This window comes from Phalacrocorax carbo, chromosome 2, assembly GCF_963921805.1.
Source record: "Phalacrocorax carbo chromosome 2, bPhaCar2.1, whole genome shotgun sequence".
NCBI lineage: Eukaryota > Metazoa > Chordata > Aves > Suliformes > Phalacrocoracidae > Phalacrocorax > Phalacrocorax carbo.
Window position 1 is genome coordinate 96166092 of NC_087514.1, and position 24430 is coordinate 96190521.

The 24430-nt window shown below is 39.8% G+C and overlaps 1 protein-coding gene across 1 annotated transcript in view; it reads right to left on the bottom strand.

Annotated features, from left to right (window-relative positions):
• LOC104042549 (uncharacterized) overlaps nucleotides 1-24430 on the bottom strand; it is a 164952-nt gene that overhangs the window by 168 nt on the left and 140354 nt on the right. The window lies entirely within an intron of this gene.

Genomic DNA, 24430 nt, shown 5'->3' on the forward strand with positions numbered 1-24430 from the left:
TTGCCAACTATCAATGTATTATTTGCCACCTTGCAAGCTTGCCCTCTGTCCTTTCTAAAACCTCTACCAAGGCACCACCAGCACCACCTTAGTGACCCCAGAAGAGATCCCAACACTTAGTGGAGGTATTATACTAACGAAGATTTTGAGAGCAGTAAGCAAAAACATTGTGTTTGACCTCACACTTGGCAAATTACTCACTGTTCCCTGCTTCCCTTCACAAGATTGTCTTGATAATAACCGTTGCCAGTAGGCATCTGAGACAGGGAGTGCAGCAAATAAATAAATAAATAAATAAATTTCTACATATGTGAACTCCACTTCCTTAGGCAAAAATAATGATTCAAATGAGTGAAGGATCTGCTGCTCTCTTATGTATGGTAGTTGTACATACACTAATGTGCAAGAAGCCTCCCAGAGACTTCTGTTATCGCTCAGGTAAGCAATAATTCAAATTGCCAGTCTACTGATTTAAGGAACTTGAATTAATCTCAAGGGAAAGTTGCTGTTTTGTCATTCTAAAAGGGCAGCACACTTCTGCAGCTTCTTTCAATATAGGTTGAGGGAATGAGTGCATATCACGTATGCCAGAAGGAGGTAGAATTGGCCAAGCTGAGCAAGTTAAGGCAATCCAGAGCTTTGAGACAGGGGAAGAATAAACCCATGCAGAAGGACACATAGTACGTGTATGAACAACACCCACGGAGACTGTTTGAGATCTTGCTTCCTTGCTTGGAAGAACAAACAGTCCTTTATGAATTCTGCTCATTTTTACAGACAAAGCCACCAAGCTCATTGGACAAAAGTACAAGTCATAAGAGTACAGGGCACCTAATCTGGATAATTTATCTCATCCTAAAGTGTTTTCAACACAGACAGGAGAAACCGCCACTTGGAATAGGCTTCCCTTAACTTCACTTTCAAATGATGTAACTTTCAGATGACTAAGTCCACAGTAGTGCTCCTTAACCATGAGGCACATATTACTGAGAGAGACTGAAAGCTCAGCTGGAACTCTTGGTTGGTGGAGAGGGTGATCCTTACACTGCTATAGCCAAACTTCTTCCAGCAGCCACTGTTTTAGGTGTTTCCTGAGCCTGGTGCTGCATCTAGATAACTGTGCTTAATAGTCATTGATGGAACAATTTGCCTAATTCCCTTTTGAAGCCACTTGTGCCTTTTGGCTTCTATAACATCCCATGGCAATGAATTCTGCAATCTAATTTTGTTGCGTGAATAGCATTACCAACAGAGCAGGCCACACCTTTCCAGGGATTCAGTAATAAGCTGACACCGTCTTACTTTTGTCTTGTTTGATCTCATGAATCATGAGAAATACAACAAAGATTTCCACATCTGTCTGCGTTTTTTCCAACATGAAAAATCTCTTTTAAAACAATGTCTATGAATGGGCAAATGACCTGCTATACTTTTGTACAAGAACATATATTTCTCACATAGCTTATGCTACCATAAACCCAAGGCTGGCTGAGGCTGTTCAGCAAAGGCAATAAAAAATGAGGAGCAAATAGTTATTTGCAGCAGTAGAAAGAGATGCAAGGCTGGGGCGGGACAGGGAATCCCCTCACTCCTGGAACAGTCCAAGTAGAAGCAGTGGATTCTCCCTGGAGAAGAAAAGCTAGGAGAAACCAGCAGCAGCTTTAGAGGGAGGGTGAATGAGAAAAAGAGAATGGGAGAAGTCAAAAAGATGTCTTTAGAATTCCACAAGAATTAAACTGGAGAAGGGGGAGTGGGAGGGACAGTGGAGAGGCAGGTTAAAGGATCAGATTCCTATCGTTGCCAGCAAAAAGTAGGAAACGAGACTTGGACTGCCTCTCTCCCAAGTCCGCTGCCCTAGGCAACTGTTTACTTTGCCTTTGCCCAAGCCAGCATGATATGTTATAAAATGAGTTTCCAAAATGCTCTGAGTCACCAGAACATGGATGAGATCTGTGGATCCAAGCCACCTTTCAAGATTATGAATCTCTTCTGAATATCCATTATGCCAATGATATATAACAAAATCACTGCTGTAACGTGGTGCACATGTCAACTTTAAGGATGCAGTCCCCCTGCTCAGATGGCATCAGCAGAGGGACACATCAGCATGGTGGATTACCAGAGCAAATGCTTTTGCATGCAAAGTGATGCAATGTGTTTTAACAACAATTGTTCCCTTATGTTTGTTTCTGTGTCAGGTTTGACACGACTATCTGCCAGGACAATGCTCAGGATCTTTCGCATTGCTTTGCAGAAGCTGATTATGTGATCAAATGCTTAAAGCACATAAAATCATTTCCAAGATTCAATGAGATAGATGCGCCAGAAAAGTCAGTAGGTGTTTGAAATAATTGATGCTAACAGCTAGACCTGGATTTTTCAAAAGAATATGCGTTTTGTTTTGAATTTGGGGTCTTTTATGTTCAGGGAAATTTTTTATCTTCTACTGCACTATCATATAAACTGCCTAGAAATTCAGCCTTAGCATAATGTTCACATCAAATGAAATTCACCCGTTAAGAAAGAACATGCACAGGGTCCTCCCTGAAGTGGAAAAAAGGAGTCTTTGTGTAAAGCAGATACCCTGTGAGCCTTCTTACCCTATGCAGATGCCTGGAACAACACAACAGGCTCCATTGGCATAGTACAGCTGATGCTTGTAGGACTGAGAGACTCAGCACTGAGCTGTAGTTCTTAGCAGCCCTTTCCCCCCGTCTGCGACACTAAAGTTTTTCCAGTAAAGGCCCAGACTCCCATAGAAATGTTGCATTTATGTATGGCTGTAGAATAAATGGGTTACCTGCTCTTCTCTTAATCACTTTTATATTGCATTTCCAGCGTACCCTGAACCATCTCACAATGCCCGACGTGAGGAAGTGTGACTGGCATTCAGGAGGCAAAGGCAGAAGGCAAAATGACTGCGGCACTTGCCCAAAAGTCATGATATCATGTAGAGGATTCATCCTGTGAAAAAGTTTTGAGTCTAGCATGGTACCAGTGTCTTACTATGCAGTTTACTACTGAGAGGTATTTAAGCACTGAAACCAATGAGAAGTGGTACCTATACACTTTCAGAAATCTGTCATTAATTTCATCATCCCATAAATCTCTTTAATGGAGACATCCTTCATCTTTTCTGCTTCACAAGCCAGTTGTGAAGCTTAATTACATGATGATTATGAAGTCCAGTAAATACAACTTATAATAAGAGTAGTTAATGAGATTTCTGTCACAAGCAGACTTTATCTCTTGTGAAATATTACTCACATGTTGCAAAAAAAATTGTTTTCAAAAGAAAAACACAGCCATATTCAATATAACACAAATCCAGCTTCATTACTTCCGTAAATGATGTTACACAACTCAGTATTTATTAACATGGCATGGAAAACAGCATAGACTTTTCTGACCGACGTGGAATACTGTCTGCCCATCCATATGTCAGTCATTATCTGAAGTGCCTGGCCAAGACTGGGACCCCAGACCTACAAGGGCTCTGATTCCCAAGAGATCTAGTGGCTTAAGTACCTCCAGTGACCTGACTGCACCAAGTACCACGTAAATCCACTACAAAGACATTGACTCAGTTTCAGATTGTCTATACTCAGTAATGCAGCCTTAGCTTACCGCTGAGCCCCATCTATAAAAAGAGTGCATGTGACATCATTGCAATTGCAACATACTCAGCCAGTGCCAGTTCAGATTCCCCACACTGCTTTAACCATTTGTCCACCAGTCTTTGCATGACCAAAGTACCTTGTTTTGCCAGAAAAGAGTGAAGAAAGGAAGAAAAATAAAAAAGAGACTGTCTAAGAGGTTATGCAGTATTAACTATGGCTGAAGGCAAGTATTTTCCAAACAGATACTCGCATACTGACCAACTAATTCATTACATAGCACGGTGGACCTTGGCTAGATGACTATGTGCACACATAAGATGTAGAGAAAGCGTTGCCTGTATATTCAGTGCTTTCTCAAGCAGTAGTAAAGCATATAGCCTAACAAGGGTAGAAGGACTCGAAGGGGGAAGGAGTGATTCCTTCAAAAGACAGAGCTCTTTGGCGCGCATCCTTCCCATACAGAACAAACATACATCCGACCCATGCTGTATATGGGCAAATGCATTTCCTGTTAACAATTATGGTATGGAATTCATAGATTAATAAGACTTGTGCTGAGCTCAGGCAGGAGTGATTTTTCAGCACATGAAGCCTGTTACAGCAAGTTCTGTTAATATTCACCAAAGGAAAACCTGTTTGTTGACCTAAAGTGCAACTGCTTCCTATTCTCTTCTTGTGAAATTATTTAGGTCCTGTGGGACAACTGTACTGAGCTTTTGACGCAAATATTAAAATTCTATTTAGATGTACAATGTTTTAATGCAAATTTTTACCATAAAACCAAATGCTCCATTCAGTTAAATTAATAGAATTACAAAAAGATGTAATGATAGCAATTAAGTCTTGAAAATGCAAATTTTATAGTCAAGGACAATTACTTCATTTATAGTATACTGGAATGATGCCAGATGAAGGTAATTTAGATCCCCCTAGCTCACAGTTATATCATGAAGGATATCTTAATTTCATTAGTACAACAAAGATGGGTGAGAAGTTAGAGAATACAAAAAAAAAAAAGAGAGATAGAAGAGAAAATTTGACCTTTCTCATTTCATTGCAGCTAGAATACATAGATCTTACTAAAGTATTAGTAATATTTCTTTCTACTCCCATCTCTGAAAACATGCCTTTTTTTTTTTTTTTATTAGCAGCAATGGAACATTAGTATGTAAAAGGTCAGCTTCATTCAGATACTTGGAGCCAATGTGCTCATGTCACCACAGTTATGGACCTCCCATTATTTCAGTTTTAAGGATGCATACAGTTTTAACTCATGGCTTACAGGGTCTCAAGCCACGGCCTCACAGACACATGATTTTGACTCTAATAGGACTTAAAATATTCTTGGAAAATTCCACTCACTCTTACAAAAGCATTCCTGCCTCCCCCAAACAGGAAAGTCAAATATAATTAGTTTTTCATTAATATAGCAAAGAGTGATCAAGTAGATGCAGAATACAGACTGATATACTATAGATTTCCTAGCTTGCTTTGAGGGGAAAAAGAAAGAAGAAAGAAAGAAAAGAAATAAAAGAAGAAGGAAAGAAGGAAAGAAAGAAGGAAAGAAGGAAAGAAAGAAAGAAAGAAGGAAAGAAAGAAAGAAGGAAAGAAAGGAAGAAGGAAGGAAAGAAAGAAAGAAAGAAGGAAAGAAAGGAAGAAAGGAAGAAAAAGAAAGAAAGAAGGAAAGAAAGGAAGAAAGGAAGAAAGGAAGAAAGGAAGAAAGGAAGAAAGAAAGGAAGAAAGGAAGGAAGGAAGAAAGGAAGGAAGAAAGGAAGAAAGAAAGAAGGAAAGAAAGAAGGAAAGAAAGAAGGAAAGAAAGAAGGAAAGAAGGAAAGAAAGAAGGAAAGAAAGAAAGAAGGAAAGAAGGAAAGAAGGAAAGAAAGAAGGAAAGAAGGAAAGAAGGAAAGAAGGAAGGAAAGAAGGAAGAAAGAAGGAAGGAAAGAAGGAAGGAAAGAAGGAAGGAAAGAAGGAAGGAAAGAAAGAAGGAAAGAAAGAAAGAAGGAAAGAAAGAAAGAAGGAAAGAAAGAAAGAAGGAAAGAAAGAAAGAAGAAAGAAAGAAAGAAGGAAAGAAAGAAAGAAAGAAAGAAAGAAAGAAAGAAGAAGAAAGAAAGAAAGAAAGAAAGAAAGAAAGAAAGAAAGAAAGAAAGAAAGAAAGAAAGAAAGAAAGAAAGAAAGAAAGAAAGAAAAGAAAGAAGGAAAGAAAGAAGAAGGAAAGAAAGAAAGAAGGAAAGAAAGAAAGAAAGAAAGAAAGAAAGAAAGAAAGAAAGAAGAAAGAAGAAAGAAAGAAAGAAAGAAGAAAGAAAGAAAGAAAGAAAGAAAGAAAGAAAGAAAGAAAGAAAGAAAGAAAGAAAGAAAGAAGAAAGAAAGAAAGAAAGAAGAAGAAAGAAAGAAAGAAAGAAAGAAAGAAAGAAAGAAAGAAAGAAAAGACAGACAGACTGTTTCATAGAGAGTCTTTAGCACATTTCCACGGTCTAATAGGAGTTTGAAAGACTCCAGAGGTTCTTCTTTCTTTCTTTCCTCACTGCTCTAGTAGCTACTCCTAATCCAAACAAGTATCCAGGGAAAAGAATATTAAATATGGTGCAGTATGAAGTTTAAATAAAAGTCTTTACATCTACAATTTTTTCTTCATGACCTGCTGTAGTCATTACAGAGAAACCCAAGCCCAAGAGGGATGGACTCACTGAAGAGCTACATCCTCCTAAAGTATTATTGTTATACCAAATTCCCTTCCCAAAACCTGACACATGGGGCCTGGAAAGAGCTGAAATCGCCACAGACCGAGCAGCAAACTTTTCTACCACTTTCCTCACCCTGAGCACAGGTGACAAGGGAAACAGAAAATATGCTTGCCAAGAGAAGAAGGGATACTTTATTTACAAAAGGAGTGGCTTTGCTCCAGACGTTGCCCACAAGCCTCCAGCTAGCAAAGCCACCCTGGCACCCATGACGGGTCGGCGGCTAGGGACTGGGTTTATCCCCTTGCGCAGCACCACACTGCCACAAGAACGTGGCATTGCAGGACCCTCACCCGGATCCGCTTCAGAAACCCGGCTCACTGAAAAAACAACCCATGCACTTGGGGGGTATAGCATTTTTATCCTTCATCCCACTGTTGCCGTGATAGAGAGTGTAAAATTTTAAAATGCATAATGCATACATGCAAGCCTTACTGGGAGACAAGTGTGAACAAGTGAAACTGTTTTGTTAATCTGACCTAAAAATTCACTAAATTTTTTCTTCAGTGATTTAGTTAAAGGCACCGTTTACCATAAAAATTGGTGTCTTAAAAATAAAAGAGCAACTACGACCTCATTTTAGTTCATTATTGATTTTAATAACAGGGCCTTTGGCTATTTTGTTTTAAGAAAACAAGTCTATTCTGAAGCAAAAAGGTACTCTTAGTAGTTTTTGTGCTTCTTCCTCCTTATTCCTGAATTAAAATACACCTGAGCATGCATGGAGACACACTGGCCTTGCTTCTTTGGAGACGGTCTTGTAATATAGGAACAGGACCAGTCGTTTTTTCCCCCTCTACTTTTCAACATGCATGCTCAGGCACATGTGTGTAGTGCCATGTGTGTTTTGTACTGATCTCACAAGTGAAAGTCTGATCATGCTGAAGTGAGCTGGAGAGATGGCACTGGCTTCAGTGGCAGGATTTCACCCCATATTTCTTCAAGACAAGGATGCTTTCAGTCACCCCTGCTGCTTGAAATCAGTGGATGATGTCCTGGATTATGGAGAATGATTGGCTCGCTGTGGGGTTCAGATTTCCTTCAGTGAATTCTGTCTTCTATTGACCAAGAGAAAAATTAGACCTTGTACAAAGATTGTCCTAATGCCATACTTTGGGTTGTTACACCCCTATTACACCAGCTGAGTTAATCTGATCTATCTATCTATCTATCTATCTATCTATCTATCTATCTATCTATCTATCTATCTATCTATCTACCTATCTGTTTGTTTGTTTGTTTATTTATTTATTTATTTGGACTAAGGTAGCGTTCTAAACTCTCAGAAAGTCTTTGTGGATGTCATTTAGAGATTTGGCTTAATAAAGAGTGCTTGAGTGCATTAAGATTTGGTATGTTTGTACCATATTGTACAATACAGCTTAAACTTCCATGTCAGTTTATTGAAAAGCATAGATTTAACAAGCTAATAGTTTGCGAATCTGCTGAGTCTCAGCTGTTGCAGGAAGAAATGTTTTGTCCAGGCTATTCCCAGTATGTCTCAGTTGTAAAAAAAAAACAGGCTCTGATCGTAATAGGATATTGATTAGTCTGGATCCCACACAGAGCAGAACTTGATTCTTTGGTGGACCACTCAAGGTCATATTGCTTGATTGCTCCATAGCTTCTAAAATACAAGAAATATTGAACCAAAACTGCTTTCAATTATACTGGTGTTATCTGAAGCCTGGGAATGTAACCAAGGGCAGCATTTGGCCTATTCTGTTAAAAAAAATGGGCTGATTCTCAGCGTTTCACTTTATCATTAGCAAAGCTGAACATCAGCTCTGCCTACCCTAATTGATGTCCTGGGCTAAACTTAATTGCAAAGTAAGAAGGTGCAAATCTGTTCAATCCATGGACTTACTTTTGGATGGATCTGACATATAGTGATTTGTGGGTAGTGTAATCTGAAAATAACATTGGGTTTAGGACTAGTTTTACTTTACATCTTCATATGCATTTCTGCAGAACAACTGTTTATGTACCTCAGATCTCCAAATTCCTCAACTGACCTGACTTTACACTGATCTCAGGTCAGCAATAACCTAACAACTTTCTGTTAAATAAGATTTAATCGAAGCATGATGCTGTGGCCAATGAAATGAATTAGCTTTTTGTGCTAACAAAGATCCAGGCCAAAAATTATATGATGATGTCAAAATATATTGTGGAAAATAGTATAGATCTAACTCTTCCTTTTATTACACTGACACCACCAAGATTGTAAGCACAGAAACGGGCTTCTAGGAAATTTTATTACTGAAGGAAAAATTTGTCCTATTCTATCCTTTTTGAAGAAATCCAGTTTTCTAGTCAGAACTCCAACAGAGTCAATTCCATTTATAGTCACCCAGACAATGCAACTGTAGAGAAAAATTCTAGCCGCAAGTCAATTATTTCCTTGATCCTATCAGAAATGTGAGTTAGATTTATCTTGATACTAAATTCCACTGAATCCTAAAATGCAGTAGAGAATGAAATAGAGGAGTCCTACATTAATTTTAGTCAGTACCCTTCCTAGTTGTTCTGTCACTTGGTAAGACAGAAAACAACTTACTCCTAACCTCCATCTGCTTTGGAAGCTGGATGGACAGGATAATTTCTTTTCTGTTTTCTAAGTTTTCCTTCTCATTTTATGAATGCTGAAAACGGAGTCGATTTCTGATCATTTTCCATTTTCCCAACTTTCTGAATACTGGAGTGGGTTTCTTTTAAGATGTGATTTTAAAAGGATTTAAGGACCTGCATTTTAAGTGCATATTTTCAGAATTTTCCTGTGTTTTTTTAGAGACTTGGCAGTTTGTGGGTCCAGTTTAGACAACTTCTTGGGTTTCAAATATTCCGAACATTCACAAGCCTGCCAAAGCACAAACAAGGCTTGCAGTGCCCTTTAGGTCCTTCAGGGTTATTATCTTCATTAACACCAAACTGAGGTATTTTGGAAAACCCTATTTTTAAAAACTCTTGCCCTCAATTAATTCCTCTGCAGAAAGTCAGTGGGAAGACCGGGTTAAGCCCAGGCTTCAAGTTTGCCTGATTCTTGCACAGTTTCTTGTCTACTGGACTGTTTTCAGCAACTACAACCACCTATCAAATTCAACCAACAGTGGAAATAGCAAGATTCTGTCCAGATAATAGAAAGCCATCTAAAATGTTATTTTTTTAACAAGACAAAGAATGGTTTGCTTAGATGATATATACATATATTTGCCTTTTTTTACTTTGTGAAAAGGATAAAAAGAAAGTTTGTAAGACAGAAAAAATAGGTATCAAATTCCAGAAAAGAAAGGAGTATAGACCAATCTTCGCAAAAGCAGATTGCAGATCCACTGATACTAGCGTGTTCATAGTGATACATCAAGTAATTTCATAAAAGAGAGTTTTCAGCTTGTTCATTTAAAATGTTCTAATAAAACATCTAGCTCATAACATTACAGTACCCTGTAAGGGCTTTCATATGCTTTCCAGTATAGCTTCTGATTGGAAGTATTAGCTGATGCAGCAGGATATATAAAGAAATGTCTAGATTGCTATGGTTCCCAAAGGTCATTTTTATGAAAAGATCAGGAAATATGTTTCATTGAAATTAAAAATAAAACCATATCAAGTTTAATAACATTGTTACTATAATGACATAAAATTCAGTGAGATGGTGTACAATTTAATATTTGACTGTCACGTTTCCACAGTGAAGCTGAGATGTGTGGAAGCATTTAAACTTTTTAAACTGAATTTGCTTTCAATTTTATTGCTGTTTCATTACCAGCTTCCCTTTTTTTCCCCTTGCTGTAACACTGCTTGTTTTTTAGTTGAACCTGATATTTTCAGTCAAGTACAATAAAAATTCATGGAAGGCCGCACCTCTATTCCTAGGAAGACTTATTGTGACTAGGCATCCCCAGATGGCCAAAAGCTTTCTACTGCAATTCATTTTCTTCTTCAGGAAAAGACCCCAGCAGTGTTTTAGGGCATGGCAAGGAGGGCACTGCCAGGGCACAGCTGCCTTCTGGGTTTTTCTCAGTGATGGTAGCAGCTGAAATAGTTTAATATCAGAAGCTGTATCAACCCTGAGCCATTCTGGAAAAGGGAGAGGATCCGGCTGGCGTAATGCCACCGCTTCCAGGTCTGCATTCACATAAACACCTAAAAAGGCGACCAAAGCCAACAACTGCAGTCAGAGTGGTCTCTGGCTACATACAGCCTTTTGTTGGACATGGTGCTGAGTGCTAGGATCAGAGAATTGAAAAGTTTGTAGCTTGGCAGAGGTCTGAAAAATGTGGATATTCAGATAAACAAACAAACCTCTGCCTCCATCCCTGGGACAGAAATGAGTCAATACATATAAATAACATGTAACATTTTGAGACTGAACCTTTTTTTTAAATGCAAGCTTGGTTTAGCACATTTCCCCAGGATGGATATTACCAGGTTAGTTTAAGAGTTGTTTTGATTCATCAACATAGAAAACAGCAGTGAATGCTCTTGAAACATTTACTTGCCGTTCCTGAGAAAGCAAAAGTCTGAGTGTCCTAGCTGCAAGAGTTATTCTAAATGTTTCAGTAACTGTAAAATCCTGCATAGCAAAGGAGTCGGTACATTTATGACAGTCTTTGGAGGCCTGTCTGTAAGTGACTGTATGAATTATACTCTATATACTGCCCTCTGTTCTGGAGGGCTATTTCCCACCCTCCCACTGAGCCACCTTTTGGCTATATATGTACTTACATATGTGTGAGTACTTACATATGTGTGTGAACGAGAAAAAAGGGGAGACAACAGTTACCAATATCCATTTATATGTCCTCCCTTGCTGGCTTACAGTCCCATGTAGAAGGCAGGAGACAATTGTCAGCAGAGGCTCTACGTTGTACCTACCAAAGGCCATCTGCCAGGTGGGCTTCAGCACAGCATGTGGGGCTGGGACATCCCTTCTGCCGCTCTGCCGTGGCATCCCTACTTTTTCATCATCCCTCTGCAATGCCCCTTCAGGACTCATTTCACATGGGGCAGACAGCCCTCCATACCTTGAAAGGATACAGAGATGCTGTTGTTCATTACTATGATAAGCTTTCAGGAAAGGTTACTCAGCTAAAGGACTAAAGAAGTCTCTGCAAAGGAGGTTTCAGAGATGAGAAAAAACAGGGGCAGAAAAGTTACTATCTAAGAATAACGTTGCAAAGCCTTGGTCGTGGATGGCATAGAGCTACATATTCTGATGGCTTTGCCTCACGCTTTCTCCACCAGCTTTGGTCACCAATAGATGATGCAAAGAGGATTTAAACTTGCTTTATTTATTCTTTGTTAGTCTTTTGGCCAGACTGGCCGGGATGAGTAGGTACTGGATGGGCACGCTTTGGTCAGTTATACCTATTCTGGTTCATAGTCTGATTCAAAAAAGAGGATTTGGCAAGTCTTCTTAGCAAATACAGATACTCTGGATTTTATAAGTACTGTAAATGTGCTAATGCCATCTTGGATGCTGGTCATGAAGCTGGTAACATTGGTTTGTATAATATGCGGGTAGAGAGCTCTGAATGTACAGGTCAAATATCTGCCACTCTTTGTGGACAAGCTTAACTTTCTGTCATTTGTGCCTGAGGTTAGTATTTGAGCTGCATGGATCATTCATTATGAAAGCTAGGACTGTGAACTATTTAGCTGGGCTTAGGTTTGTTCATGAAAGTGAAACTAAGAGGTCTGACACAAAAAAAAACCAGAGGAAGGACTGTGATTCTCCTTGCAGCTGGTTTTGTGCAGAGATTAGCTAAATTTGGATATTTGCTAATCTCTTTCTCTTAAATATCTCATAGAAAACAGAAAGTATGATACATCTACATGAGCTGGACCAGATTCTAGGCTGATATGGACTTTAGGCAATACTAAAACTGCCACTGATCCCAAATCCCTAGCTGTGGGTCACAATCAGACCAATGTATTTCTACACATCTGACTCAAGACACCTATACACTTAAATCTCACCATTGAAACAAATGGCAAAGCTTGTGGTTGTTCAAATGGATTTGGAATTTCAGACATAAAACTGACTCAAGAATTATATCCTCTTCATAGATTCGTCTATCCAACAGGCAAACTTCTCTAATAGGGATTCTAATAGGGATGGAAATAAGAGCTTTTTATTTTAGTTTTTCTTTGCTTTTTTTTGGAAGTTAGTCAACATGATTCAAATGCAGTGTTTGAAATGCACTGTGAAATCATTAATAAAAGACTCCAGTATTATTTAATGTAAAATCTATTAACATAAAAGATCAATAATTATTCTTTCTACAGTTATTTTGGTTTTTGAAGCATTCTGTAAGCATTAATAGCAAATTACAAGCCTGGTACAGAACTATATGGGAATGGTTAAGACATCTGTATAATGGATGGCATTCTCCTTTCAACACTGTAAACTGAAATCCTGCCTTCATTATGTTTTGCCATTAATTTCAGCAAAATCAGAATTTCACTCTGTCATGTTAGAGGCATCTATCTATCTATCTATCTATCTATCTATCTATCTATCTATCTATCTATCTATCTATCTATCTATCTATCTATCTATCACCCTGTTAAATTCTGCACTTTCTTTTCCATAGATGTATCTTTTCCTATTAGTCAGGTATGTGTCCACAATGGGTGTGAGTCCAAAATTAACTGATGTGGGGAAAGGCAGGTGTCTAGGGACAAGCGGAAGCCATAATTGTTTGGTGAGGTCAGACGAAAGGGGCTATGGCAAAGAGAGCATACCTTGATGAAAGTTTGGGGATTGGTGTAGATTCAGCAGTTCAAGCCAAATGCATGGATTTGGGGGGGGTCACAGAATTAATTCTTTAGTCTTCAGCAAGAAAAATGGAGCTACTGAGTAGTTATACAAATGTACTATTTATTTTTCACAATTTGCATTACTGCAAAACAAGGAGACACTACACAGAAATGTAATGGTTTCCTTAGCCTTGGTCTCTCTTTGGATGTAGTATTCTCTGTTATAACATCTTGAAAGCTAATGTGTCGTGGGAAAGGGGCAGCCCTGGAGAGCAGAAAGAAGAGTGGGCAAAGGATTAATAATAGGGTGTCCTGATTATCGCCCCTTTCCTGTAGACCATCAGACTATGGTATGCTGAGCCAGAAGGTGAAAAAAAGGCCAAATCTCACATTAGCAATGAGTCTTCTAGTTGTCAAAGGTACAAGTCATCCTGGGTGAGGTCAATTTTTCATGGTGACTCAAAAGGATGATGTTGCTTTTGTCAGCAGAAGCTTAGCTACGGTCACAGCCACACAGGTGTGGGCACTGCTTCTCTTAGCGAACCACCTGGAGACTAGACAGGTTGCTGCATGTAAGGAAAGCATTCGAGAAATCTGGGAAGGTAGATGCAGGTTGTGGCTTCAGCATGAACATTGTGACCCTTTCCAGCCCAAGGTTACAAGTGAAGGGGAAGCTGCACTCTGAACTTGGCAGGGCCAGGCATGTTGTAGAAAAGCCTGGGCAGCATCAGGTCTTTTTTTTCCTAGTTCAAAGGCCTAACCAAGTCATTCTGGGCACCACAAGTGTGAGCAGGGAGAGCCCAACAAGTCGCTGCTGGTGCTCTGCTGCTCTGCACCATGGCTGCTTTTCACTTACAGATGCTCTGTTGTTTCATGTTTTTATGACACCAGGGTACCCAGTCCTTGGCAGGCACCCCTGGGAGCTATTATAAAGCACATAAAAATGTTCCAGCTTTCAAAACGGCTGTGAGAACTCTTGGGGAAAACATACTGAAGTTTTGGTTTTCAGTGGGTTCTCACACCAGGTCTGAAAATTCAAAATGCTGAGAGAAAGTTAGGTTTTGGGTCCCTGAAAACAAGTAATTTTAGAGTGGTCCTAGTGATTAAACCACTGGCAGTTATTTTCTCATGGCAACAGATGCACCAGGTACCATGCCAAAGGCTCATTTACAGAGCTGCTCCACCGTGGGCAGAAGCTCAGTGTTACTGCAGTGGTCCTTAGGGCAAAACAATTCCATCAAAAAAAGAGAAGGTGAGTCAGAGTTATATCATGGAATATGTGCCTAGTGTTTTCTGGGTCTACTCTAGTGAGGAAACAAATCTACAAGAAAATGGCAAATGCCAAGACACTGCTGAATGGTGGGTCCCACAGATGAGACATGAAATAATGCAGACCCTCAATACTGAAGGAACTTCAAAGCTCTATAGATGCCCTCACTTGCCATGATTTGTTTTCATAATGAAATGGAGCTGTTTACCTCAGGAGGAAGCTACAGTGAGGTGACAACCTAACTGCCCTTCCTTGCACACTGCTCTACAGTAAATGCTACAGTCAAAACGCTTGCGAATCTGAGTTGCCAGGTGAAACTGTTGAATTTGCCTGCCTCTGACTGCTGCAAAGTAGAAAGGCTGCAAGAGCAGCTTAAATCACAAAGCAATATCAATAGCATTTAGCCGTGATGCGACACTGTGATTTTGAAAAATCATAAATTGTACTGGATTTGTCACAGACAGGATTTAGAGACAGGCAAGGTTATCAATGTGTTGTACATTGGCTGGGTTCCTGATTTATCTGGATCAATATTCAGCCAAGACCTGAAGATAACTTATTAGGAAAAACGGAGGGATGGATGGGATGTTAACAACACATTAAAATACATGGACACTGTTGTTACTTACAAGCTACATCCTCAAGGAGTCGTGTGTGGGGAACAGCCACCTTTGCCACATGGTAGAGGAGCTGCCTAATTTCAGCATCCAGGATGGCGAAAGGAGTCCCACTCTTTGATCACTTAAGCTATTGACCTTTTCAAGTGTTGACAAGTGTTGCTGGCATTTGCTAGCGAGGCTTTCTTCTGATTGTTAGAGAGAGACTGGTTTTGTAGTACACTGCTGGGTGATGCCAGAGCAAATTCTGGAGCTAAAACCAAAGCCAACGTCTGATCTGCAAGGTGGGACTACAGCTGCCGGTATCATATGTGGGGAAAAATAGTAGAAGCTGTGTCTGTCAAAGGAGCATTACAAAGTGTGTCAGGCCATGATACTACAAAACCACAGTGCTCCCCTTTTCATCTCGCTTTAGTCCTTCCTTCTTTAATGGGCAGCAAGTTACAGTCAATTAAAGGTGACTGATAGGAACTGCAGGGGATACAATCATAAGCAAATACGAAAAATAGCCATACCTTGTGATCAGGGTATACAAATTATATCATAAACAGAAAGTAGTTATGGTTGATTGGAGCAATTAAATGTTTTCTTTAAGAAAAGAAAAAAACACTCCAGTGAGAATATTTTAGAAAATTACTTTTTAATCATCTGTAGAACTGCTAAAATTACTGTCTCCTAATAGTTTTAAAGTGTTCCTTAGTTAGAATTAGCTGCAATCCCTTTGCAGAGCAGCTAAATACTTCCCCAGGAACCTGTTTACAGGAAACCTTATTTTTAATCACAAGACCACATCCATATGCTTTTACATAGTCCAAAGGAGACCACAGCACCTTTGAGCATATTTCCCTGCTGTGCAAACAGCCGCAAATTTGGGAACCATTGCATGGGAAAGAACAAGTTCTAGAACCAATCAGGAAGACATAGCACGCAGCAAGATTCACCACTCAAGTAAGAAACATTAACACAAATCGAGAAATCAGGTGTTTCCAGTGCTATCTGATGCATACTAGCCAGCATCCTGCCACATTAATAAACCAGCTAACGCCTTCAGACTTGTCCATTCCCTCATCTACTGTCATCCCTGCAGATACTGCTAGTTCTGCATGGGTAAGACCAGATTTTGGGAGGGGAAGGACTGTGGCCACATTGCTGTGGAGAGCAGTCTCTGCCCAGCAGCATGAGAAGGATATGTGCCCTGTGGGCAAGTGGCACGGAACAGCTTGAAGCTAAACAGAGGAGCTCCTGGGCATGGCCAGACCCAATGCTCCGCTTCTGCCTGTCCTCACCTGGGAATGCTGCCTGTCTGCACAGCCTGGGCATGGCCATGGACACAGACACGGGCATGGGCAGTGAGGGACCAGCCCCTGCTAGCAGTGCCAACCTGCAGCAGGTGCCTTATGAAAAAGCACCCCGGCTGAAAGGAAGGGGGATCGGCATCGGGTCTTAGAAATGGTAGACCTAAAAATGGTCCTATCTGAACAGAGAGAACACGTGCTTGGTAGATATACTCTACCAATTGTCCAATTTAACATCAAGAATGCTGCTCAGGGTGCCTTGAGAGTTCAAACCTTGTCTCAAGGAGACTTGAGAGGCTGGCAGAAATAAAGGAAAGGGTAAAATACACTGAATGCAGCCTGATTTGGTCAAAGAAATCCAGAGCAGTTTTTATATAATTGTGATTTTTTCCTCAATCTCAGTGGAAAATTCACAATATTCTTCCTTTTTCTGCCAACTTCAACCATACCTTCCCTTTGTGTCTCCAAAACAAAGATAGTTATTTTTTACTCACCTGCATAAAATGCTTGAAGAACTCCAGATGATTGAAGATATAAAAATGGAAAGGAAATGTGTTTATATGCCTGTTTATATATAATTGTTATTATTGTTACAGTCTGCCAAGGAAACGAAGATTATTTCTAGCAAAGCTTTGGGGTTTTTTTATAACTTCAGAAGATGTTTAATAACTAGTGATCAGATGAAACCCAACTGCTTTTGAAATCAATGAGAACTGGATTATGTGCTGGAGAGGAAGAAGCTTTAGGAGAAAATGTTTATATTACTGAGTATTTGTTATCTTAGATAATCACCATTTCTGCCTATATCTTCCAAGAAACTCTGTTGCAATGAAAAATCTGTAATGATTTGAAGATAATTTCAGAGACCAAAATCCCTGAAAACCTAAACCCGTGATCAAAATATTTGCCAACAGTGTCTCAGATCAGTAAAAACAACCTGAAGAGGACAAAAGGAGAAGCAATTTAATAATCTGTCCTCACTGACTGCAATACATTTATTCTGTTTTCTTTGCCCAGTTTTCCTCTTTAGATTTTTATTTCAAATAACTTATTTTTTAATGTATATGATATAAATCAATCAATGTCAATAGAATGTCTTCTAAATATAGCTTAACTGTCTGCCTGTCAGCTTCCTCAACTATAAAAGATAACAGTGACTAAAGCAATTCCCTCCATGGACTATATCCTGACTACCACCTATTTCCAGGAAAGCTGGAACAGTGGGTGCAGTTTCATGTAGACACTGTAAAAGAGGCATACCATTAAAGTGAACATGGGGATGTTTATGTAGTCATATAGTTTGGCTCTGAGCTTATTCATGAAGCGCACCTTATCCCTGCAGCTAAATTATTCTGTGATTCAGTCATTCTGTGATAGCTCTACCGTGCCCACCAATGCTACACTGGAGATGTTAAGAGCTGAGCTGGTCCTTACCACTCCACAGCTTCATGAGCTGCCTCTACTTTACTACAGGTATATCTACAAGGAGAAAGGCAGATATTACCTTACACCACCGTCTCTATTTTCAACTAAACTATCTACCTTCTGAATTAAATGGAATCACTCAGCCTTTCTTCACCACCGTAGCATAAACTCATCTGCACTGTGTGGGGACTAGGCCTGTGGTTCAGGCCCTCAGCTGTTGCTTTTCATCCCTCTTAGGTCTTGGTGATGTGAATGACATTCTGATGTAAGGCACGTTAGCCCACCAGTTGGAGGGCAAGACCCTGCTGGACTGCGTGGACATAGTCACTAACACCGTGGGAAAGGTTTGCATTCAGCAGACTGCAGTAACACCCTCAGAAGGAAAGCATTGGGCTAATACCAAGGAATAAGAATCTGGAAGAGTGCCTGGGTTCACAAGAAAAAATATAGTTTCCACTACAGCTTGTCAATGAATATTGAAAAAAGATGAGTGATGATTAAGAGTTTAAAATAATCTCCTTTCCACCCTTTCACCTGCCTCCAGTCAAATCATAAAGCCAGCCATGCCCCTGGCTTACATTATAATGGAATTACTGTTCGTCGAGGTTTGGCCAGTCAGCAGTCAATAGCGAAGAAATGACAAACGTGTGCACAAGGGAGGGCCTTTGGAAAGAAAAGAGAAAGGAAAGAAGAAAATTTATTATTGCCAGTCTACTGATGAATGCAGGCATTAGAATAGCAGATGTAGAGTATATAAGGGGCTGGAGAGTGAAAAGCTATGTGTTGCCTTAGAGCACCAGGAAATGGAGCCAGGGTTGTGAAAGCCATCAAGCTGCCTGAACTCTGCATTCCTTAATGTACAATTAAATGCTTTGATAACTGCAACAAAAAAACCTAAAATGGCAAGCGCTTCCTGCAAGAACCCTTGAAATAAGGTTTGCCACTAATGTGGGGCAGTTGTCAGTGTAAGGGAAAAAGACAGGGGAACTGGAACGCCGTGTGCTGGAATGGGGATGTTCGCTTCGGCGCGTGGGACTGTTGCTTGGGATACACCAAACAGCAAGAAAAGAACGAGGAAGGATGCAGTCTTAGCTCCAAGGTAATGGATAATCCAGAAACAGCTGTTTCTCTTCCTCAACCTTTTTTAAACTGCCACAGGAGACCTTTTTCCACTCAGAGCTCAGTTATTCTTCAGCATCGACTTCTCAACACACCACTTTGGCTTTCACAAGTAATCTGTTGGACAGGCTAGGAAACCTGTGCTGAATTCCCTCGTCTCCAATGTTTGGCTTCAGTTAGGAGAAGATTTGCCCCAAGTCTAAACATGTGTAATATTAAGCGTAACCTTTTCTTAGCTTTATTGTACTTGCTCCTAAATCTAAATTATGTATACCTTGTGTGTGTTTATGTGTATGTGAGTGAGGGAGAGAAACTCAAACAGGCATGGAAAATGTGGACTCCATTCACTCTGCACAGGCTGTAATATGAACAGACTCACAGAGGTGTGTGGGCATATGTAGGCTTAACCACATCTACTATAAAGAGGAAAAAATGCTGAGAAGCATTTTGTCATGTTTTCCATTTGAAATGTGTGAGCTGTGGAAACTCAAAGCTATAACATTAATGTTTCTTCTGGTAGGTTTTTTCCTGTACTATTTATTTTTCCTGTGCTATTTATTTGCTATCATGTTTTTGGGGAACTCGACAAGTTTGTGAGGTGGTTTTTTTCCCCCTTTCCCCGTATCTAGAAAATATGCACACATTTGAATTATGACTTTCCTACAGGAACTAACAGCTGTATGTGCAAATCATGCATATAAATCAATTACCGAGGCCTATGTACTATAAATGCACCCATTAATTAAGCAATGTCAGATGCTATGAACCATGAAGTTCATTACATCTTTAGCATTCAAACCAAGGATTATTTGAAGAAGTAATACTACGTTTACCTAATAGTTAATGAAATTAAGCCGGATTGTTGCCAACATTCTTATTTTATGCCTAATTCAGTGTTTAAATGTTTATGAATAAAACACTAACTGCTGAAAGCAGAAATGTTGAAATGTAATTACTGGTAAGTTATAACGCACTTGAGGACTCATTATACCAGACTTGGGAGTTTTAAGATCACCAGTGTAACACACACTCCAAAAACACAGAATTTTTATGGGCTAAAAGCTGGAAAGACATAAATGCTGTTGAATTTGTCCTGGCTGAGTGGAAATTTTGATGATCGTGGTAGTATGATTTATGGGTATAACATTTTCCAGTCATTACGTGGTTGCATTTCAGCATTGTGACATGATTTGCATATGTGAATATCCCTGCAAATTAACTTCTGATGAGAGCTACATCTGCCTGGATTAAGATGCTCCTATCTTAAAACCAATCCAGCTGCTACCCTGAAGGACCTATTTGAAAAAAAAAGACAATCTGCAATGTCATCATATATAGTTTTTCCATATGTATGTCCCGATTTACATTTAAATGTAAATATTGCATGGCAGTATTGGTTACTTTATTAGGATTTATTCTGCCAACTAAGAGGCACTAAGTGATGTCAATGTTAGGATTATCACTGCTGTGTAGCACTCTACTTTCCTCTTGTTCATTAACCTATCTACAGACAACTAAGTACCAAGAGCTAGAGTAGGATCCATCCCTGCTGTTCAAAGCCATTCTCAGCCATATGAATAATAAAATTTAAAAGAAAACAATGCAAAAGAAAGAAACAAAACCGTAAGACTCTCCAGAAATAACAGGAGAAGAGAACAGCAAAGACCTTTAGCCAAACAACACCTTCTGCTGCTGGCTCAGCATTTTCCAGGGTGAGGTTTTTCTGCTGGAGGATATGTATCCACAGAAAAATGGTACAACTTCTGCCACAGAAAACTTGTGTGTGGGCTCTGAATGCAACCGATAGACACAAGGGGTAAAGTCAGACGGGCAGACAGATGGGGGAGCACAGAAAGATAATGAAGCAGCATTTTTTTTCAGAATAACAGTAAATTCATGCCAGACTCTTGCTAAGCACTTTGCAGACCCCAGTAAATTTTTTGCAGCACAGTAGAAGAGGAAGTTGAAGGAGGAATTTAAACGAGAGTCATAAGGCAGAGTTGTAAAGGAATTGTGAGAAAAGCAGCAGTGCTTTTGAGCACTGTAAAAAAAAGGATTGTGGTGTGGAAGCCAACACAACTGTGTGATGCAGAAGACTGAGGGGGGCCATTGATGCTTGGAGAGTAGTAACACAGTCAAAGCAATGAACAAATAGACTTCTCTCTGGGGTGGCCTTCCAGTGGGTCACCAAGGTGGCCAGATTGCTTTGGACAGGCTCTGAGAAACTGGCACATTCTCAAAGAAATGAAGAGTTGTAAAGGCAGGGATGTGACTTACCTGCAAGGCTCAGGCGGGAGGGACTTAATACCCTGGAGGCCAGGCAGTGGTGGTGTGATGCAGAGGAGGGAGAGGTTGCACCAGGAAAACAAAGGAACTTTGAGAGCCATGTGGTCTTCAGAGTGGATCTGAGGCACTTCAGAGACAGCAGAAAGGGACAGGAGCCGGTATTTTAGGGTGGGAGGAAACAGGTTTAAAGAAGCAAGGAAGCGATAGGAGTCAGTAGCAAAGCAAAAGGAGCTGAGTTTGAGTTTGTGCTGACAGTACTCAAAAATAAGAGTAGAGAGGAGCCTAAGTAAAAGTAGAGAGATACTGAGAGAGTGACAAGAGAGTTAAGAGAAGAACCAGAGAAAGGAAGAAGCACTGACCTGAGAGAAAAAATATTTAGCATGGGATTTGTGTGCTTTTTTAGGAGTGGAAGAAATGAGATATTTTTGTTTTGTTGGAAGTGTTTTCATTTTTACAGGTATCACGTTTTTAACATTTGTAGTAGTTATTGCACTGAATGTATGAGCTTATCCTTTCTTCTCTCCCAGAAATGCACTCACATTGCTGCTGCTTGAAAGCACTGCTTTTGCTAAGTGCCACTGAAATTCAATTAAAATTTTAAAATTGTGACAATATTGATAAATTTGTAATTAATTTCTCTTTGCACATGAGTTGAAAGGTTGACACACAGAAGTCAATGGCCAAACCCCAAGGAGCAATTGGAAACTGTTTCTGCAGCTCATGTGTAGAGTCTTAACTGAGGTTTAAATATGTAGAAACCAAAACCACACAGTAATACCCATACCACACTTTTAAGTGCTTTTCATCCCAGTGCTGTAAACCAAAATGTTAGTGTAAGTACAGTTCAAAAATAGTTACAAACAGAAAAAAGTGTGCTCCCACCAATTCAATAAGGGGCAGCAAATACCAGTGTGTTAAGCAGCACGAAGTCTAGAAGCTAGAATAACTTCACCAAAAAAAAAAAAAAGTTAACAAAATATCTGTAGGCAAAGGCATAAATAAGCCATGCTCCTGGGGCTAAACATGTGCAAGTAAATTAACCTACCCATTCTTAGACTGAGCAGTGACTTACTGTGAGATCAGTCCTCATGCGAATATACCACTGAACAGAGAAAGGATAGCAGAGTCAACACCACACATGCCAAGCAGGACACCTCAGCAAGGACACAGGGCTGTGTTCTGCTGATTCCCTACTGGAGCTGGATTACTCCAGTAGAGGTGAGAGATCTTGCTCTGCCTGCAACCCCGTGTAAGATATGTCTGTTGCTTGAAGTCTCAGAGTCTGCAGCTGGTCGTTGCCTAATATAACAAGTTACTTACTTGATGGGTTACGTCCAATGATGTTCAATGCTGCTGAATGCAGTCACGTGTTAACAAGTGAAAGACATCTATTCAATCTTACCAGCATTCATGAACAGCAATGAGATTCATTCCAGTGCTGGTAATTCTTAAATCAAGACCTCTGTTATCAAATAGGAATGCATACTTAGGGAAGGCAGGAGGAATTCTCTCTCTAAGGCACAGCTGATCTCACAAGTTAAGGAGGGGAAGAGAGCAACCTGGGGAAGACCTTGCAATCTTTATCCAGTGCACACATTGCTTCCTCATACAGTGTCTGCTTTATGGTCCCATAAGTTATAAATGCAGAGTCAGCAGCACTAAGTGAACTCATTGCCTAAATATAAATTCCTTCTTATCATAAAGTGTTGGGTTTATTACATTTTGAGATGGCATCTTTGAGACGATGAGGGGTAAAATCCCTGATATTGTATGTTCCTAAGGAAGTTTCATTTACTGATTGTGTGCAATAAGAAATGCAAGAAATTTCTTCCAGTAAATAGAGTTCACAGTGGCCATATTCACATATCTATCCTGGTGTAAATCCCAAATGGCTTTGTGAAGGTCTGAGGAAGCAAAGGAGTAAATAAACTCATTCTCTGTCATATTTACAGTTGCTTCTTCAAGAAGGGCTGCCTTGATTGCAGTCTGCCTGTGTTGTTCCCAGGTGGGTTCACACAGAACTCTCTAAATGATGTCAAGAGCAGAGGGAGCTAGAGCAGTGACATATATTGGATCTCAAGTTATTGGGAGATATCTTGATTTTATTTCTTCTGGCACCAGTAGTCAGTCTTTGCCTTCTATTTAGCATGGAGAAACACAACATAATATGCCCTCAAAAGGGAAGGGCGAAAAGGAAACATGTTATCTTAGAGCATCAGGTGCTCATCATAACCAGCAATTAGCAAATCTCAGATGTTAGGATGCTTATTCAAGCTTTCTGATTCTATGCTGTTAGATAGGAAATCCCGTGAAAATCATCAGATGTGAGAATGCCAACAGTTCTATCTCTCAACTGAGCTCAAATATTTTTTTAAAAAAATCTTTTCCCCTATACCTTGTCACTTCCAAGCTTGGAAAGAACAAAGTACTGACTCAAGTATACATATTTGCTTTTAGAAAGGTTAATTCAGAGAATTTAATTGTAGGTATTCCTTAATCTAACAAGCTGGTGAGAAGTCTTTCACCATTTTAAATATACTTGGAGCTAAGAATAATGAAAGCAACAAGAGCTAACTTTTCCACAGGGCTGGGCAGCTTCAGTTCACTCCTGGCTATTACTATGTGGAAGCGTTTCCTAACAAGTACTGCATTTTCAAATGGTGCCAATGAGTCTGGTTACCTCAGATTTTCAGCACCTTATAGCACTCTGAACAGAGCATCCCAAAGGCCAGCCGCAGAAGCTACTTGCCATGTTTGCAAATATGGACCAATATTTTGCACACTGCATATTTTAGATTGGCTTTGAACACAGAAAATACTATCCCTGTAACATAAGGATTCAGTTACAGTTCTGTCACTCAAATATTTATGGAACAGTTAATTTTAGGTAGTTGCTTCAGAAGAGATACTGATCTATTGCAGCACGGAGATATCTTTTGTGGTTTTCAGTTGATAAAATGTAGCCCAAGAGCATGAAGGACCAACTGAAGCTAATTGAAATATTCCCTTTGTGTTCTATGGACACTGAGTTAGGTTCTAGGTGCTTTTACCATTGGATGATTACCCAGTGGCCAATGCAAAATACTGGTGTTTTTATCTCATTCCTCAGAAATAGGACACACAGTTCTCCCCCCACTTAGCGTCATGGTCCAGAGTGCTCTAAGACAGAGAGAAAGAATGATCAGCCCACCTTTAGGGGCGCATAGATTAGTAGGACAAGACAGAAAAGCCTGCACTGGCAACACTTCAGCTGTACTTGCATGGTGAATAATGAAAGCCCTTTCATTTCTGGATA